We start from the raw sequence: 20,815 nt of genomic DNA, 5'->3' as shown, positions 1-20,815 counted from the left end.
TGTAAAAAATTTGTACATCTTGTCAGTCAAATACTGAACAAGGCGATCACGACCCTTTACTGAGTCGGCTAATAAGCGACATTCACCTCTACGGCCAATTTGATAGGTAACTTTAACGTCAGAAACAAACGTTGAAAGTTCCTTTTTGAATATATTAAATTCAGAAGAAATAGTTACCACAATAGGTGGAACTTTCTCCTTTTTCAAAAATTTTATATTTTGTATAGTTTCATTATTGGTAACTTCCATTTCACCAGCTTCATGCTCAAGCAAAATATCAAAAGGATTGTCAATACAGACACTCGAAGTGTCAGAAAGAGATGCCTCTCTTTTCCTCCCCGCAGCGATGCGAGTTTTCTTTTTCCGTCCAGCCATTTCAGGTGATACGAAAAAAGTTAAAACAAATGTTAAATTCAAAAGTTGGTAGTCTTGAGAAAGACTGATGGGAAATAACTTTCAGGTAGTCTTTAAAAGACACACTGACAAAACACAAATTTTGAAGCTATAGGCAGTCAAAGACCAGTCCACAAGCAACCGAAAAAACGTCTGATCTGTAGGACAGTTCAAGACGCACTGTCCTGCCGCAGGTTAATGTACAGCTAACCCACGGCAAGGCGAACCGTCTCCGCAGTGCAAGACGCGCCAGTATATTTTCGGCCTAACTCATACGGCCTATTGTCTCATAGCACCAGCAAATGTACGAACAAGCTCAGAAATTCTGGTAAGCTTCAGTGAACGATTCGATGCGAATGCTATTTTGTCTTTGTCCTGATTTTATTTGCCATGATGAATCTATCAATGCCACGGTGAACCGATACAAATATTTACTGAGTTGCATCGATGTGATTTTGAACCGTATCCAATCGGCAAATAATGAGAAACAGCAGGAAAAGGGAAAGACACGAATCGATCGTTTCAGTTCATCCAAACACATGTACGCGCCCGATTAAGTATGCGTTCGTGTTACATTGACATTAGTCCACAGCGAACGGTTCACGAAGCGAATGAAGATTCAATGCAGGAATCAGGAGCCCTGCTTGAATGTTTTATCAATTTAACAATTTAAGTATGGATACATGTAATGTTGTAATTGGTTTAAAAGCTTTATTTTATTATATATAAAAGATATTCAACAAAACAAACATAATTAGTGATAACAACTGTTATGCAAAAACTATTATTTAATGTTTAATTTTCTTCGTTTTGAAAGTATTTTTTTTGTTTTTTTCATCCCTCCGAATTTTTTGCTCTCGAGTTCTAATCTTCGTATTCATCACTTGCAGCTTTGTTTTAACCAGCATATTTATGTATTTACTAGCTGAACCGGCAAACTTCGTCCCGCCTGTTTTTGTGTTTAATTTAATAATTTTCAACATTCCAAATTCATTGATTTCTTGCGATTTGTTTATATCGTTTGAAATTATTGGTTTTGTCGGAATGACAACATACTCGACTTTTGCCTTTAGTACATCACCTCTACTCCGGAAACACTCATATTGGGTGGTATTCAGTTATTTTCGTTGTTTTCCAGAAAGTGAAAGTGGTCATCGTCGAATTCAAAATGGTGTCCAGGGTCAATGCTTGGCTTCTTTACATCATTTCGATTACGGACATATCCATATGTAGTAGTATTCGGTTATTTCCGTTTTTCCCATTTACAATTCAAACTGGTGTCTGAGTTAAATTCTGGATCCGGTGATTCTCATATTGAGTGGTATTTGGTCAATTCAGGCTATTTTTCAGAAACCGTAAGTCGCCATCTTGGATTTTAAAATGGCATTTGGAGACAATTTCTGGCCTCTGAGCGTCATTCTTGTTAAAGAAACACCCATATTTGGTGGTATTTGGTCATTTTCGGCAGTTTTGCAGTCACCGGAAGTCGCCATTTTACAACTCAAAATGTTGTCGGAGGTCGACAAACGTACAAACCGTGGAACACCACCCATGGATTGCCTCATACATAGGCGAACTTTATTATTATAAAATATTCGGCCGAATCCATTTCACAATAATATGTGCATTTATTTTCAGTGTACCCATTAGGGTAATATTATTGTCAAAAGTTACTCTTTTTCGCATGTCGTGTAGAACAAAATCAGAAGTGGCACACCTAGAGGTCGAAAAGGTGACTAACGCTTCTGTCATTTTCAATTTGTCTTCATAATTTCACGTAAGTGAACTATATTGGCATTTAAGATATTTGATTTGTAGAAAGCTATTGTTTTCTTTGTTTGCAAAACAAATGTGAGACAAAGATTTTTCTGTTTTTATTGTCCGCAGAAAGTTGACTAATTGTGATTCAGTTTTTGTCACTTTTTTACCAGGCAGTACGGCAGTTTTTGCTGGGACTAGCTTGAGTGAACGGATCGTTGCTGTTGCCGTTACTTCGGACCGGTGGATTTTATCGGGTTTCCGGTATCTGCAAAGCTCTGCTTTTTGTACTACCCGTTGCGGTACACTTTTTTTTCCCTTGCTCCTGGATGGTATTTTACATCGGTGGATACCAAAGGATTTTTTCTTTTGACATCGGTTGCTGTCGCAGTTTTTATTCATCGGTGCTGCCACTGCTGTTTGTTCGAGTGCGACCTTAGTGAGACCTTGGAGTTGGAGTAGGAGAATCAGCCGGGACATATTTGGCTGCTACATTTTTAAGGTAGGTGTTCTGTTTTCCCATTTTTTTCCTTGTTTCGAATTTTGTTTTATTAAATATAAAAATAAATACAGTGACATTTTAGAAATGCCTTTGATTGGTTCTTTGGAATCGTATGTGCCGGGTACGATTTCCTTCGCCCAAAATGTCGAACAAATAGAATGGGTTTTCAAATGCATCAAAATTCCCGATGTGGATAAAAAGACGTATTTTTTGGCTCTTTGTGGCATTGAAACTTATAGTGAGTTGAAACTTTTACATCCAGGCGTGGATTTGTTTAGTAAAACTTATGAAGACATAATAGATTCTTTAAAAAAGCGTTTTGACAACACTATAAATTTTACAACATGGTGCAAGGTGAGAGCGAGTTGGCGGAGGATTTTACATTGAAGGTTAAATTGCAAGCAGAAAGCTGTGCTTTTGGCGCCTTCAAGGAAACCGCCATTAGAGACAAGTTGGTCATGGGTGTGTTGGATAAGCAAGTTCAACAGCGTCTTTTGGAAGAAGAAGAATTGACTTTAGCGAAGACTGAAAAAATCATAGTTAACAGAGAAGTAGCTGGAGTCAGAACACGCATGCTGGGTGACAATAGGCTCACTGTCGTAGCCAATTTAGAAAATAGAGGCAGAAAAATTATTCGATCTTCGCATAATCCCAGAAATCGCGACAGAAGGTTTATAAGTAGAAGCGGAAGTCAAAGTAGAAGTAGGAGTCGTTCTTTCTCAAGGAAACGCAATTACTTTTGCCAATATTGCAAGAAAAATGGTCTCACTGAAAAGAACCGCTTCGAGATGAAAAAGAAAAAGAGATTGCATGTGAAATTTGTTACCGATTCTCCAGTAAAAATAGCCAGCAGACCTGATTACTTTAAACGGCTTAGGGAAGATATGCAGAAAGGCGAATCTGATACTGAAGAGGAAAAATGCATGAAAATTTCAATACCGAATTATATTAGCAAACCTTGTATGGTCGACGCTTTGGTTGAAGGTTATCGGGTTGCTATGGAGGTTGATTGCGGTTCGGCGGTGAGTGTAATTGACGAATGTACTTTCTACAAGAAATTAAATCACTTACCTCTTTTGCCATATAAGAATAACTTGGTAGTTGTTGATGGTGCACGATTAGAGGTGCTGGGAGTTGCTTATGTTTCGGTAAAAATCAACAATAGATACGAAGATAACCAGGAATAATTTTATTCTGAAAAACAAGCTTAACTCACGTGATATTTTACCACTTTTTGGCCGGAAATGGCTTGATACGTTTTTCCCAGATTGGAGGAACACCTTTACCTCTTGCACTAGGGTCAACCATGCGTCGGTTTCGCAAAAGATGATCGACAATACAATGGATGAAATAAAAAGTAAGTTTGGGCATATTTTCAATAAAAGTTTTTCCGATCCGATAGTAGGTTATGAAGGTGATTTAACTCTGAAGGAAGATATTCAAAAAGGCCTATGAAGTGCCTTTGAGATTGAGGCAAAAAGTAATAGAACATTTAGATTCTCTTGAAAAAGATGGAGTTATTACTCCGGTTGAAGTTAGTGAATGGGCTTCACCAGTTGTAGTGGTGGTTAAGAAAGATCAAGATGTAAGACTAGTGATTGATTGTCGCGTTTCTATTAATAAACTTATAGTAGGTACCAAATACATATCCATTACCAATAGCGCAAGATTTGTTTGCTACTTTAGCTAACGCTAAAGTGTTCTGCTCTTTGGACCTCACTGGAGCCTATACTCAATTGAAATTGTCTGAAAGGTCGCGCCAGTTTATAAATTGAAAGGGTTACATTATTACAACAGGCTTCCGCAAGGGGCATCCGGCATCGAGCGCGTCAATATTTCAAAGAGTTATGGACCAAGTTTTAAAGGGAATTCCAATGGTAGTTTGTTATCTAAACGACGTTCTGATTGCAGGTTCTGATCTCGAGGATTGTAAAGTTTTTCTTTTTCTAGTTTTTCTAGTTTTAGAGCGTTTGGCTAAAGCTAATATAAAAGTAAATTTTAAAAAGTGCGAATTTTTAGTTCAATCCTTGCCTTATCTTGAGCACATCATTACTGATAAAGGCTTGCAGCCGTGCTCGCAAAAGATAGAAACTATTCGTGACGCAAAATGCCACGAAATGTTTCTGAATTGAAGGCATTTTTAAGGTTATTAAATTTTTACGGTAAATTTATACCTCATTTATCGGCCCGCATCAGCTGTTTGTATAACTTACCGAAAAAAGACGTTAAATTTGTTTGGTCTGAGGAATGCGAAAAAGTTTTCAATCCATGCAAACATTATTTATTAAATACAAATCTCCTAGAGTTCTTCGATCCGTCTAAACCAATTGTAGTGGTATCCGATGCTTGTAGTTATGGTTTAGGTGGTGTAATAGCCCATGAAATTGACGGAGTAGAGAAACCAATCAGTTTCACCTCCTTTTTCTTGAATAAAGCGCAACAGTCATATCCAATACTTCACCTTGAAGCCCTGGCTTTAGTCAGCACCATTAAAAAATTTCACAAATTTTTGTACGAAAAACATTTCATGGTTTATACTGACCATAAGCCGTTACTAGGTATTTTTGGCAAAGAAGGAAAGAACACTATGTACGTTACTAGATTGCAGAGATATGTGCTGGAGCTTTCTGTTTACGACTTTGAAATCCGTTATAGACCATTGACAAAAATGGGCAATGCTGACTTCTGCTCGAGATTTCCGTTGCAGCAAGAAATACCAAAATTTTTGCAGAGAGAATACATAAAAAGCCTGAATTTTTCTCAAGATTTCTTCATAGATTACAGGACAATTGCTAAAAAAAAACAGAAAAAGACGATTTCTTACAACAAATAAAGCAATTTATAGTTCAAGGCTGGCCTAGTAGGTTGGAGCGTAGATTTGAAGATATTTATGCCCACTATCAAGATTTAGAAGAAATCAATGGGTGCCTCATGTTTCAAGACAGGGTAATAATACCAAGTGTGCTTCAGAAGGATATTTTGAAGTTGTTGCATAAGAATCATACTGGGATTACAAAAATCAAGCAAATGGCTAGAAGGAGTACAAAAGTAACTAAAAAGTTTACAGCCTTATTTGCCAGTTTTGGTCTGCCAGACGTGGTGGTCACAGATGGTAGCCCTCCGTTTAACTCATCTTCTTTCATACATTTTCTCCAACATCAAGGTATAAAGGTATTAAAATCACCTCCATATAACCCACAGAGCAACGGACAAGCAGAGAGGATGGTAAGGCTTATAAAGGAGGTATTTAAGAAGTTTATGTTGGATCCTGATATGAAAGCACTAGATACGAAGAGCAAAATTAATTATTTTCTATTCAACTATAGAAACACGTGTCTTGGCTCAACTGGTCAATTTCCTTCAGAAAGAGTTTTATCTTTCAAACCCAAAACCATCCTAGATTTAGTTAATCCGAAAAAGGATTATAAACAAAACTTGAACGATTCTAAGCATGATGATATACATACTAATCCTAGTACTAAGAAAGTACACGATCCTTTTAAAAATCTGACTGCTGGAGATAACATACTCTATAAGAACAATAACCCGACAGATATAAGAAGATGGCATAAAGCAAAATTTATCAAACAACTTTCTTCTAACATTTTCCAGGTCTCACATGGAGGTCGGTTGGTTTCAGCACACAGGCAGCAGCCGAAGTTATTCGACCAATCAAAGCGTCGTTCGAAAAGAATCATTTTGGATCATCTTCCGCCAGGTCGTTTGGGGAAGCGAAGGAGAGAACCATCTGAGCAACACAATGAGGAGTTTTATGGATTTCCCGCCGATTCTGTTCTTTTCGAAGAATCAAGATCATCAGTTGGATTTAATGGAGCGGAGCAAGAAGCAGGTGAACAACACCTTTTAACAGCCGAAGCTGAATCAAATTTGCTACGGCAATCGAACAGAAAGAAGAAGTCTATAATCTGTGAAGATTTCGAATATTATTAGCTTACGAAAGTATTATATCATTTTTATAAAACTTAGATGTAATCTTTTCAAAATTGTAAATAATATTCATTCTAAAGAGGGAAGAACTGTAATGACCAATGTGATCATGCCCCTCATTCCTAGTAATTTATTAAGATTCTTTAGCCGTGTATTCGAACGGTACTAGATGAGATGTCAAATTTATGAACAGCTAAGAAGGTATTTAAAGAATAAACCAGAGGGTTTAGCTCTCTTCTTGCTTGGACAGTTAACGTCTTTGGTTGTCTCTAGCTATCGTTAGTCCGAACCTTCCCGTGTGATTTTAACTTATAAAACACCCAACGGCCTACAGATGGCAAGTTCATAGTGGTGCCTTGAGATTATATGCAGCGAAGCCCAACTTGGATATCTATGTCTATTTAGTCTATGCTTTCAGTTAGGCATGAAACAAGCTGAACGCCAACGTGAGCTAACGGGCGCGGTTCTTGCCGAAGGTTAATAAACGCCGTGAGTAGAGTTGTTCATTAACTTACGGCAAGAATTTCACCCGATCGATCGCGTTGGCGTTCAGCATGTTTCATGCCCTAGTATTGCATATTTCGGCGAAGTGTTTGCTATTTCATCTCGTTAGGACAGCGGGCCGATTGCTGATCGCTTCACGCAAGGGGCATTTTCCAATCAGATTAAACAGACGTTTCGTGAGCCGCGTCCCCTAATCGTCACTGATCCTTTGACTAATCACCAGCCAGTTACTGAAGCATCCTACCTGAACATTCATGTTATCGCTTTTATAACACCGATTCTTTACTGAAATTCATCGATTCTGCCATCTCAATGCAACACCAAGGCATCGCATTTGATCGGTTTAATGTGGTGGTTATTGCCCCGAGAAGTTCCACACCCAAATTTCGGAAAATTCGCTCTATACATGCTGTCAATAAAAATGGAAATATGGCAACCATATTTCTGTCGAACTGCTTACATTTTCCATCTACCACTTATTGATTCTAATACCAACAACTCTGGTACTTACTTCTTAGTTGGTTTGCCCTAAAATAGCTGAAATAGAGTAAACGTCCTTTAATTGCTATTGACCTATTTTCGAATAAATATATTTATCAATGGAGAAACCAAGCCTTAACGTATGTTTTCAGTATAATGTGCACTTTCAATGAATATCTTATATTGTGTGTAAGCATTTTAAATTAAGTTTTGATGCCACGATGAATTTATGATTGGTAGGCAAAATTTTGACGACAGCACTCCCCTGATGGCAACCGAGAATATCGGATAGCAATATTGTGATTTCAGAGATAAATTAGAATTTTTCGCTCTAACTGACAACCACAACTGACAACCGAAAATGACAATCTCAGACAGCACCGATAAAAATACGACTCAAGAACTTGTTTGTCAAAGCGTATGCACTCTTAACTTACTTCAATTGAAATTGAATAGCATTGACTTAAAGCCGCCTTGATTCCTTGCCCTCGACTATGCAGCAGAGGCGCATTGATATGGTTTGCAATCAGAATGTTCTACGAATAAACTAGTTATAACCCATTATTTCAGCGGTTCTCAACCTGAACGCGAAGGAAAAATCAGTAATGGTGGATAAAGCAATTTTTCTTATAATACTTCATTTGTTGTTCAAACTTGCTTTTGAAACATGAGCATAGTAATCGAGCAAACCATAATTCAATTTAAAACCTGAATTAGACTACCACAACATGATCTACCACTACTCTCTCCCACTCTGCCAGAATATTCCAAGTCAGGGGGTACAATTGATTTGAAAAATATCGCCAAGAGGTACTCGAATAAAAAATGGATACATGTAATGTTGTAATTGGTTTAAAAGCTTTATTTTATTATATATAAAAGATATTCAACAAAACAAACATAATTAGTGATAACAACTGTTATGCAAAAACTATTATTTAATGTTTAATTTTCTTCGTTTTGAAAGTATTTTTTTTGTTTTTTTCATCCCTCCGAATTTTTTGCTCTCGAGTTCTAATCTTCGTATTCATCACTTGCAGCTTTGTTTTAACCAGCATATTTATGTATTTACTAGCTGAACCGGCAAACTTCGTCCCGCCTGTTTTTGTGTTTAATTTAATAATTTTCAACATTCCAAATTCATTGATTTCTTGCGATTTGTTTATATCGTTTGAAATTATTGGTTTTGTCGGAATGACAACATACTCGACTTTTGCCTTTAGTACATCACCTCTACTCCGGAAACACTCATATTGGGTGGTATTCAGTTATTTTCGTTGTTTTCCAGAAAGTGAAAGTGGTCATCGTCGAATTCAAAATGGTGTCCAGGGTCAATGCTTGGCTTCTTTACATCATTTCGATTACGGACATATCCATATGTAGTAGTATTCGGTTATTTCCGTTTTTCCCATTTACAATTCAAACTGGTGTCTGAGTTAAATTCTGGATCCGGTGATTCTCATATTGAGTGGTATTTGGTCAATTCAGGCTATTTTTCAGAAACCGTAAGTCGCCATCTTGGATTTTAAAATGGCATTTGGAGACAATTTCTGGCCTCTGAGCGTCATTCTTGTTAAAGAAACACCCATATTTGGTGGTATTTGGTCATTTTCGGCAGTTTTGCAGTCACCGGAAGTCGCCATTTTACAACTCAAAATGTTGTCGGAGGTCGACAAACGTACAAACCGTGGAACACCACCCATGGATTGCCTCATACATAGGCGAACTTTATTATTATAAAATATTCGGCCGAATCCATTTCACAATAATATGTGCATTTTTTTTCAGTGTACCCATTAGGGTAATATTATTGTCAAAAGTTACTCTTTTTCGCATGTCGTGTAGAACAAAATCAGAAGTGGCACACCTAGAGGTCGAAAAGGTGACTAACGCTTCTGTCATTTTCAATTTGTCTTCATAATTTCACGTAAGTGAACTATATTGGCATTTAAGATATTTGATTTGTAGAAAGCTATTGTTTTCTTTGTTTGCAAAACAAATGTGAGACAAAGATTTTTCTGTTTTTATTGTCCGCAGAAAGTTGACTAATTGTGATTCAGTTTTTGTCACTTTTTTACCAGGCAGTACGGCAGTTTTTGCTGGGACTAGCTTGAGTGAACGGATCGTTGCTGTTGCCGTTACTTCGGACCGGTGGATTTTATCGGGTTTCCGGTATCTGCAAAGCTCTGCTTTTTGTACTACCCGTTGCGGTACACTTTTTTTTCCCTTGCTCCTGGATGGTATTTTACATCGGTGGATACCAAAGGATTTTTTCTTTTGACATCGGTTGCTGTCGCAGTTTTTATTCATCGGTGCTGCCACTGCTGTTTGTTCGAGTGCGACCTTAGTGAGACCTTGGAGTTGGAGTAGGAGAATCAGCCGGGACATATTTGGCTGCTACATTTTTAAGGTAGGTGTTCTGTTTTCCCATTTTTTTCCTTGTTTCGAATTTTGTTTTATTAAATATAAAAATAAATACAGTGACATTTTAGAAATGCCTTTGATTGGTTCTTTGGAATCGTATGTGCCGGGTACGATTTCCTTCGCCCAAAATGTCGAACAAATAGAATGGGTTTTCAAATGCATCAAAATTCCCGATGTGGATAAAAAGACGTATTTTTTGGCTCTTTGTGGCATTGAAACTTATAGTGAGTTGAAACTTTTACATCCAGGCGTGGATTTGTTTAGTAAAACTTATGAAGACATAATAGATTCTTTAAAAAAGCGTTTTGACAACACTATAAATTTTACAACATGGTGCAAGGTGAGAGCGAGTTGGCGGAGGATTTTACATTGAAGGTTAAATTGCAAGCAGAAAGCTGTGCTTTTGGCGCCTTCAAGGAAACCGCCATTAGAGACAAGTTGGTCATGGGTGTGTTGGATAAGCAAGTTCAACAGCGTCTTTTGGAAGAAGAAGAATTGACTTTAGCGAAGACTGAAAAAATCATAGTTAACAGAGAAGTAGCTGGAGTCAGAACACGCATGCTGGGTGACAATAGGCTCACTGTCGTAGCCAATTTAGAAAATAGAGGCAGAAAAATTATTCGATCTTCGCATAATCCCAGAAATCGCGACAGAAGGTTTATAAGTAGAAGCGGAAGTCAAAGTAGAAGTAGGAGTCGTTCTTTCTCAAGGAAACGCAATTACTTTTGCCAATATTGCAAGAAAAATGGTCTCACTGAAAAGAACCGCTTCGAGATGAAAAAGAAAAAGAGATTGCATGTGAAATTTGTTACCGATTCTCCAGTAAAAATAGCCAGCAGACCTGATTACTTTAAACGGCTTAGGGAAGATATGCAGAAAGGCGAATCTGATACTGAAGAGGAAAAATGCATGAAAATTTCAATACCGAATTATATTAGCAAACCTTGTATGGTCGACGCTTTGGTTGAAGGTTATCGGGTTGCTATGGAGGTTGATTGCGGTTCGGCGGTGAGTGTAATTGACGAATGTACTTTCTACAAGAAATTAAATCACTTACCTCTTTTGCCATATAAGAATAACTTGGTAGTTGTTGATGGTGCACGATTAGAGGTGCTGGGAGTTGCTTATGTTTCGGTAAAAATCAACAATAGATACGAAGATAACCAGGAATAATTTTATTCTGAAAAACAAGCTTAACTCAAGTGATATTTTACCACTTTTTGGCCGGAAATGGCTTGATACGTTTTTCCCAGATTGGAGGAACACCTTTACCTCTTGCACTAGGGTCAACCATGCGTCGGTTTCGCAAAAGATGATCGACAATACAATGGATGAAATAAAAAGTAAGTTTGGGCATATTTTCAATAAAAGTTTTTCCGATCCGATAGTAGGTTATGAAGGTGATTTAACTCTGAAGGAAGATATTCAAAAAGGCCTATGAAGTGCCTTTGAGATTGAGGCAAAAAGTAATAGAACATTTAGATTCTCTTGAAAAAGATGGAGTTATTACTCCGGTTGAAGTTAGTGAATGGGCTTCACCAGTTGTAGTGGTGGTTAAGAAAGATCAAGATGTAAGACTAGTGATTGATTGTCGCGTTTCTATTAATAAACTTATAGTAGGTACCAAATACATATCCATTACCAATAGCGCAAGATTTGTTTGCTACTTTAGCTAACGCTAAAGTGTTCTGCTCTTTGGACCTCACTGGAGCCTATACTCAATTGAAATTGTCTGAAAGGTCGCGCCAGTTTATAAATTGAAAGGGTTACATTATTACAACAGGCTTCCGCAAGGGGCATCCGGCATCGAGCGCGTCAATATTTCAAAGAGTTATGGACCAAGTTTTAAAGGGAATTCCAATGGTAGTTTGTTATCTAAACGACGTTCTGATTGCAGGTTCTGATCTCGAGGATTGTAAAGTTTTTCTTTTTCTAGTTTTTCTAGTTTTAGAGCGTTTGGCTAAAGCTAATATAAAAGTAAATTTTAAAAAGTGCGAATTTTTAGTTCAATCCTTGCCTTATCTTGGGCACATCATTACTGATAAAGGCTTGCAGCCGTGCTCGCAAAAGATAGAAACTATTCGTGACGCAAAATGCCACGAAATGTTTCTGAATTGAAGGCATTTTTAAGGTTATTAAATTTTTACGGTAAATTTATACCTCATTTATCGGCCCGCATCAGCTGTTTGTATAACTTACCGAAAAAAGACGTTAAATTTGTTTGGTCTGAGGAATGCGAAAAAGTTTTCAATCCATGCAAACATTATTTATTAAATACAAATCTCCTAGAGTTCTTCGATCCGTCTAAACCAATTGTAGTGGTATCCGATGCTTGTAGTTATGGTTTAGGTGGTGTAATAGCCCATGAAATTGACGGAGTAGAGAAACCAATCAGTTTCACCTCCTTTTTCTTGAATAAAGCGCAACAGTCATATCCAATACTTCACCTTGAAGCCCTGGCTTTAGTCAGCACCATTAAAAAATTTCACAAATTTTTGTACGAAAAACATTTCATGGTTTATACTGACCATAAGCCGTTACTAGGTATTTTTGGCAAAGAAGGAAAGAACACTATGTACGTTACTAGATTGCAGAGATATGTGCTGGAGCTTTCTGTTTACGACTTTGAAATCCGTTATAGACCATTGACAAAAATGGGCAATGCTGACTTCTGCTCGAGATTTCCGTTGCAGCAAGAAATACCAAAATTTTTGCAGAGAGAATACATAAAAAGCCTGAATTTTTCTCAAGATTTCTTCATAGATTACAGGACAATTGCTAAAAAAAAACAGAAAAAGACGATTTCTTACAACAAATAAAGCAATTTATAGTTCAAGGCTGGCCTAGTAGGTTGGAGCGTAGATTTGAAGATATTTATGCCCACTATCAAGATTTAGAAGAAATCAATGGGTGCCTCATGTTTCAAGACAGGGTAATAATACCAAGTGTGCTTCAGAAGGATATTTTGAAGTTGTTGCATAAGAATCATACTGGGATTACAAAAATCAAGCAAATGGCTAGAAGGAGTACAAAAGTAACTAAAAAGTTTACAGCCTTATTTGCCAGTTTTGGTCTGCCAGACGTGGTGGTCACAGATGGTAGCCCTCCGTTTAACTCATCTTCTTTCATACATTTTCTCCAACATCAAGGTATAAAGGTATTAAAATCACCTCCATATAACCCACAGAGCAACGGACAAGCAGAGAGGATGGTAAGGCTTATAAAGGAGGTATTTAAGAAGTTTATGTTGGATCCTGATATGAAAGCACTAGATACGAAGAGCAAAATTAATTATTTTCTATTCAACTATAGAAACACGTGTCTTGGCTCAACTGGTCAATTTCCTTCAGAAAGAGTTTTATCTTTCAAACCCAAAACCATCCTAGATTTAGTTAATCCGAAAAAGGATTATAAACAAAACTTGAACGATTCTAAGCATGATGATATACATACTAATCCTAGTACTAAGAAAGTACACGATCCTTTTAAAAATCTGACTGCTGGAGATAACATACTCTATAAGAACAATAACCCGACAGATATAAGAAGATGGCATAAAGCAAAATTTATCAAACAACTTTCTTCTAACATTTTCCAGGTCTCACATGGAGGTCGGTTGGTTTCAGCACACAGGCAGCAGCCGAAGTTATTCGACCAATCAAAGCGTCGTTCGAAAAGAATCATTTTGGATCATCTTCCGCCAGGTCGTTTGGGGAAGCGAAGGAGAGAACCATCTGAGCAACACAATGAGGAGTTTTATGGATTTCCCGCCGATTCTGTTCTTTTCGAAGAATCAAGATCATCAGTTGGATTTAATGGAGCGGAGCAAGAAGCAGGTGAACAACACCTTTTAACAGCCGAAGCTGAATCAAATTTGCTACGGCGATCGAACAGAAAGAAGAAGTCTATAATCTGTGAAGATTTCGAATATTATTAGCTTACGAAAGTATATCATTTTTATAAAACTTAGATGTAATCTTTTCAAAATTGTAAATAATATTCATTCTAAAGAGGGAAGAACTGTAATGACCAATGTGATCATGCCCCTCATTCCTAGTAATTTATTAAGATTCTTTAGCCGTGTATTCGAACGGTACTAGATGAGATGTCAAATTTATGAACAGCTAAGAAGGTATTTAAAGAATAAACCAGAGGGTTTAGCTCTCTTCTTGCTTGGACAGTTAACGTCTTTGGTTGTCTCTAGCTATCGTTAGTCCGAACCTTCCCGTGTGATTTTAACTTATAAAACACCCAACGGCCTACAGATGGCAAGTTCATAGTGGTGCCTTGAGATTATATGCAGCGAAGCCCAACTTGGATATCTATGTCTCTTTAGTCTATGCTTTCAGTTAGGCATGAAACAAGCTGAACGCCAACGTGAGCTAACGGGCGCGGTTCTTGCCGAAGGTTAATAAACGCCGTGAGTAGAGTTGTTCATTAACTTACGGCAAGAATTTCACCCGATCGATCGCGTTGGCGTTCAGCATGTTTCATGCCCTAGTATTGCATATTTCGGCGAAGTGTTTGCTATTTCATCTCGTTAGGACAGCGGGCCGATTGCTGATCGCTTCACGCAAGGGGCATTTTCCAATCAGATTAAACAGACGTTTCGTGAGCCGCGTCCCCTAATCGTCACTGATCCTTTGACTAATCACCAGCCAGTTACTGAAGCATCCTACCTGAACATTCATGTTATCGCTTTTATAACACCGATTCTTTACTGAAATTCATCGATTCTGCCATCTCAATGCAACACCAAGGCATCGCATTTGATCGGTTTAATGTGGTGGTTATTGCCCCGAGAAGTTCCACACCCAAATTTCGGAAAATTCGCTCTATACATGCTGTCAATAAAAATGGAAATATGGCAACCATATTTCTGTCGAACTGCTTACATTTTCCATCTACCACTTATTGATTCTAATACCAACAACTCTGGTACTTACTTCTTAGTTGGTTTGCCCTAAAATAGCTGAAATAGAGTAAACGTCCTTTAATTGCTATTGACCTATTTTCGAATAAATATATTTATCAATGGAGAAACCAAGCCTTAACGTATGTTTTCAGTATAATGTGCACTTTCAATGAATATCTTATATTGTGTGTAAGCATTTTAAATTAAGTTTTGATGCCACGATGAATTTATGATTGGTAGGCAAAATTTTGACGACAGCACTCCCCTGATGGCAACCGAGAATATCGGATAGCAATATTGTGATTTCAGAGATAAATTAGAATTTTTCGCTCTAGCTGACAACCACAACTGACAACCGAAAATGACAATCTCAGACAGCACCGATAAAAATACGACTCAAGAACTTGTTTGTCAAAGCGTATGCACTCTTAACTTACTTCAATTGAAATTGAATAGCATTGACTTAAAGCCGCCTTGATTCCTTGCCCTCGACTATGCAGCAGAGGCGCATTGATATGGTTTGCAATCAGAATGTTCTACGAATAAACTAGTTATAACCCATTATTTCAGCGGTTCTCAACCTGAACGCGAAGGAAAAATCAGTAATGGTGGATAAAGCAATTTTTCTTATAATACTTCATTTGTTGTTCAAACTTGCTTTTGAAACATGAGCATAGTAATCGAGCAAACCATAATTCAATTTAAAACCTGAATTAGACTACCACAACATGATCTACCACTACTCTCTCCCACTCTGCCAGAATATTCCAAGTCAGGGGGTACAATTGATTTGAAAAATATCGCCAAGAGGTACTCGAATAAAAAAAGGTTGAGAACCGCTGCATTATTTGATGTTGCTTAAGCAGTATGCAATATAACATAGTTTTCATTGACTGGTGAATGACCGCCGTTTAAAACCTCAACAAAAAAATGTGCCAATGAGATATATGGGAAGAAGACCTTTGAATTTCGTTCAAAGATTTAGAGGTACGGCTTAAAAGTTTCGTCTTCTCGAAAGAAGTCACTATTCTAAATTTCAGCACAATCGGACTTCGGGAAGTCGTGCGGGTAAAATTATACTTTTTTACCAACGAAAAAATGTTCGATAGCAAAAAAATTGGTGATGCCAAATTTCATAGAGATGCAATAAACGTTAAAATCTAGTGTTTTTTTTTGTAAGATTTGGACCAGTCATGGTCGCAGTGGTGATCTTTTGTGGTAAAATAAAATTTTTATATATTTTTCAGCTGGGAAAATCTCTCAGCTTTAATTTATTTTTACCCTTGAGGACATTTTTAGACAAACCGAAGCTTCTGAGCCCTACCGCTAAACGAAATTCGAAGGCCTAGTTTCCCCATAACTTCTGTTGGTTCCAGCTCGAGAATTCCTATGTTTCAGAAAGTCTTTTTTTTGAAAATTTGTTTCCTGAGATAACATAAATGTTTTCCAGTATCGCGAAAGTGTACAGCGCATCGTTTCTATGTCTGTTTCCTGCATCTTCAAAACTGAGCTTTATAGACATAGTTGTCCCACGACTTTTATTTTATATATCATGGCATTGTTGTGATAAATACATCAAATCGCCAAAAGCATGCGAACTTTAACAAACCCGTACTATGTTGTCGTATCATGTTCACTTACTTACTTACTTACTTTTAAGGCGACAGACCGATTATCGATCCAGTGCCGAATCCAGAATACGTCGCCATGTCCCTCGGTCTTGGGCTGCTATCCTCCAATCGCCCCTAACACCTATTTCGCGTGCATCCTCGTCGACAGCACACATCCAACGAGTGCGGGGTCTACCTCGAAGTCGACGACCTCTATCGGGATTCCTGCTAAATATAGCCTTCGTTTGACGCTCATCCGGCATTTTCGCTACATGCCCAGCCCACTGAAGCCTGCCGTGTTTTATCCGCTTGACTATATCCGCCGATTTGTATGCCTGGTACACTTCATAGTTCATGCGTCTGCGCCAAACACCATTTTCTAGTTTGCCGCCAAGGATTGAACGCAAAATCCTACGCTCAAAAACACCAAGAGCTCGCCGATCAGCCTCTTTTAGCGTCCATGATTCATGGCCGTAGAGAGCCACCGGAAGAATCAGTGTTTTATAGAGTGCAAGTTTAGTACGGATTTGCAGACTGCGGGACCTTAGCTGGTTACGTAGTCCGTAAAAGGCCCTGTTTGCGGCTGCTATCCGCCTATTTATCTCACGGCTAACCTCGTTGTCACATGTCACTAATGTTCCCAGGTAAATAAATTCGTCGATTACTTCAAATGTTTCCCCATCTAGCACCACCGCAGCACCATCATCCGACGGACTACCACGCACTCTGCCAGCCACCATGTATTTCGTTTTGGCAGAGCTTATGACGAGCCCTAATCTTGCAGCTTCCCTCCTGAGAGGTCCGAAGGCCTCTTCCACAGCTCTACGGTTGATACCACCGATGTCGATATCGTCCGCAATACCGAGAAGCATGTGCGACTTCGTAATGATGGTGCCGCTTCTCTGCACACCAGCCCTCCGTATAGCACCTTCCAATGCGATGTTGAACAATAAGTTCGACAGCCCGTCGCCCTGCTTCAAACCATCTAACGTCACGAACGAGTCAGATATCTCACCGGCTATCCTGACGCTTGATGTAGAACCTTCAAGGGTGGCACGAATCAGCCTAATCAGCTTTGTTGGGAAGCCATGTTCAATCATAATCTGCCATAACTCATTTCTCTTGACTGAATCGTACGCTGCCCTGAAGTCTATGACTATACACGGTATTGAGAAGAGTTATGCCCCGATAATTGCTACAGTCCAGGCGATGGCCTTTTTTGTAGATCGGGCATATGAGACCCTCCAACCAGTCCGAGGGTAATTCTTCATCAGACCACACTCTTAGCATGATCCGATGGATGGCACGATACAGCTGTTCGCTCCCGACTTTGAAGAGTTCGGCGGGAATGCCGTCCTTCCCGGCTTCCTTGCAGTTTCTCAGCTCTTTCACTGCTTTCTTCACCTCGTCCATGGATGGTGGATCCACAGCTTGACCATCATTCTCAATAGTCATTCTGCTCCTTTCGACTCCACTGTTTCCCTCACCGTTCAACAGCACACTGAAGTGTTCCTTACAACGCCTGGCCACCTCTGTTTTATCGGTTATCAGGTTCCCCTCCATATCGTTGCACATGACAGGGGCTGACACGTTTCGATTCCTGATTTCGTTGACCTTCTTGTAGAAGCTCCTCGCATCGTGCCTGGAGAAGCAACCTTCCGCCTCCGCAAGAATACGCTCCCAATGCTGTCGTTTCTTCCGGCGATGGAGTCTCTTTTCAGCGGCTCTTGCATCTCGATATCTACCCATGCTCTGACGAGTCACAGCCGTGGCCAACATGTGACCCCTGGCGCGGTTCTTCTCTTCCGTCACTCGCTGGCAGTCAGCGTCAAACCACTCATTGGGCGCAGCTGCCGCAGTTGTACCCAACACTTCTCGCGCTGTAGTGCTAATCGAACTGTGGATGTGCCTCCACTGTTCATTCAGGTTCCCTTCAAATCTTTCCTCAATCCGTTAATCAACTTTCTGCGAGTACTCTGCAGCCACTCCTTCAGTTGATAGCCGCTGGATGTTCAACTGCATCCTCCTCGTTGCCTTGGATTGCAGCACGTTGGACAGCCGGGCGCGGATTTTGGCTACTACGAGATAGTGATCCGAGTCAACGTTCGGTCCTCTGAACGACCTCACGTCTGTAACGTCTGAAAAGTGCCGTCCATCAATCAGAACGTGGTCAATTTGAGAGCAAAGCTCTCCATTCGGGTGCATCCAGGTGTGCTTACGTATGTTCCGGCGTGCAAAATAAGTGCTACATATAGCCATCCCCCTAGCTGCAGCGAAATTAACAAGCCTCAGGCCATTGTCATTCGTAGTAGAGTGGAAGCTTTCCCTACCAGTTACTGGGCGGAAGAAGTCTTCCTGCCCGACCTGTGCATTTGCATCTCCGATGACAATCTTTATATCGTGTCCTGGGCACTCATTGTATGTCTTTTCCAGGAGCTCATAGAACTCCTCCTTTTTGTCATCGGGTTTCTCGTTGGTCGGTGCGTACACATTTATTAGGCTGTAGTTGAAGAATTTGCCCTTAATTCTCAACACGCATATACGGTCACTGATCGGCCTCCATCTAATGACACGCTTCATCTGTTTTCCAATTAGCACGAAACCGACTCCTCTTTCTGCTTTCACGCCGCCGCTATAGTAGACGTGGTACTTAAATGAGGTGTCCGCAATAGGATCTACTGATCGGAATTCGCGTTCTCCCGATTTCGGCCACCGCACCTCTTGGATAGCTGCAACCACCACATTCACCTTCCGCAGCTCTCTAGCCAGGATACTTGCGCGTGCCGATTCGAGTAGAGTCCTTACATTCCAAGTACCGAGTTTCCAAAAATCGTTGTCCTTTTTCGTTTGCCTAGGTCCATGCCGATTATTCCGTTCCGTATTTATATCTGGATTGTTTGTAGTATTTAAAATTAAGTATGCTGCCTTACTAGGGCTGCGATACCTAGTCTCGCGACGGGGCTGCCGTCTTTGATATAGCTGGCGAGACACCGCGTTTCATTATTCAGCCGCCCGCTCCGGATCAGACGCTGTTGTACGTCGCCCCTAACATGGGGAAACAGCCGCGTACGTTCTCCCTTCCCAGTCAGCATACGACCAAAGTTTCCACCGGGGTTGGTTACCCGATCTCCGCTAAGGTTACTCGTATCCCGGTTGGCACCACGTGGAGGTTGGGATAGGAGTTGCTGGACAGAGGTGAATGACCACAATAGGATCTCAAGTGACACGTGTCCAACCATTCGCCAGCCATGTTCACTAACCGATCTAAAAATAGGCGAAATGGTGCCCATCGCTGATGGCAATAAATCGTACATGCCTTTGATGATGAATATGATATTCTTTGCTCGATCAAGACAAACGAAAACTTAGGAAACAAATAAAAAGACCATAATTAACTAATGAGGTGTAGAGAATAAAGCTACTTCGGATATTTTCGTATTTCAATTACGAACATTTCACTATACCCAGTTGAACGTGTATCGAGTGCTATTCCTTTCAGCACTTTTTTACCAGTGTTTGAGATGTCTGTCAGTTGGGGGTGTTGCTTCTTCTTTTTCTTGAAAATACCCGGCATTCTAATTTTTTTGTGAAAGGACAATATCGAGTCGAAATATCGATAATATCAAATGCGCCAATATCGGACTGAAATATCGATATTGTGACGCGCGGATATCGATAATATCAAATATCGATAAAACATTAGCAACCCTACCTACCGATAAATTTATTGAAGCAAAAACACCAAAATATCACTCCGAATCGCTCCCTATAACTTTGTTGCAGACGGCACTAAGGAAAGTATTTATTTATCTCTCATTCTAGCAGTTGCGAATAAGGCAGGTAAATTTAACCGGTTAACTAGTTCTAATGCAAACATCGATAGTTCTGATGAGCATTGAAAACAATGCCATTATGAACGCTATGATTGAGTTGTTTTGACAATGTAAATGGTTACCGTTTTGCTAACTGCCATGGTATTTTCAACCATGAACTATTTCAAGGTGACAATTATCATGGTAATAACCACATACATAAGACATACGTAACACTCAGGAAGTAATCTTCCAAAAAAGTTGGTACAAAATGAACTAGTCGAAAGTACCAACCTCTGTAAAAAAAACCTCTGTTTGAGTAGTTTATGGAGGTTGTGTACCTACGCAGCCCTGCATTTGTCTCGTTCCCACTCGAAAAATGCAGCATTGATTTTGTAAACAACTTTTTGACAGTTTCTTAAGGGATTTTGTTATGGGCTCGAGTAGAGCCGCGATGAAGAAAATTCAT

This window comes from Wyeomyia smithii, chromosome 3 (genome assembly GCF_029784165.1).
Source record: "Wyeomyia smithii strain HCP4-BCI-WySm-NY-G18 chromosome 3, ASM2978416v1, whole genome shotgun sequence".
In the NCBI taxonomy this organism is placed as follows: Eukaryota; Metazoa; Arthropoda; class Insecta; order Diptera; family Culicidae; genus Wyeomyia; species Wyeomyia smithii.
Note: the sequence above shows the minus strand (reverse complement) of the source record.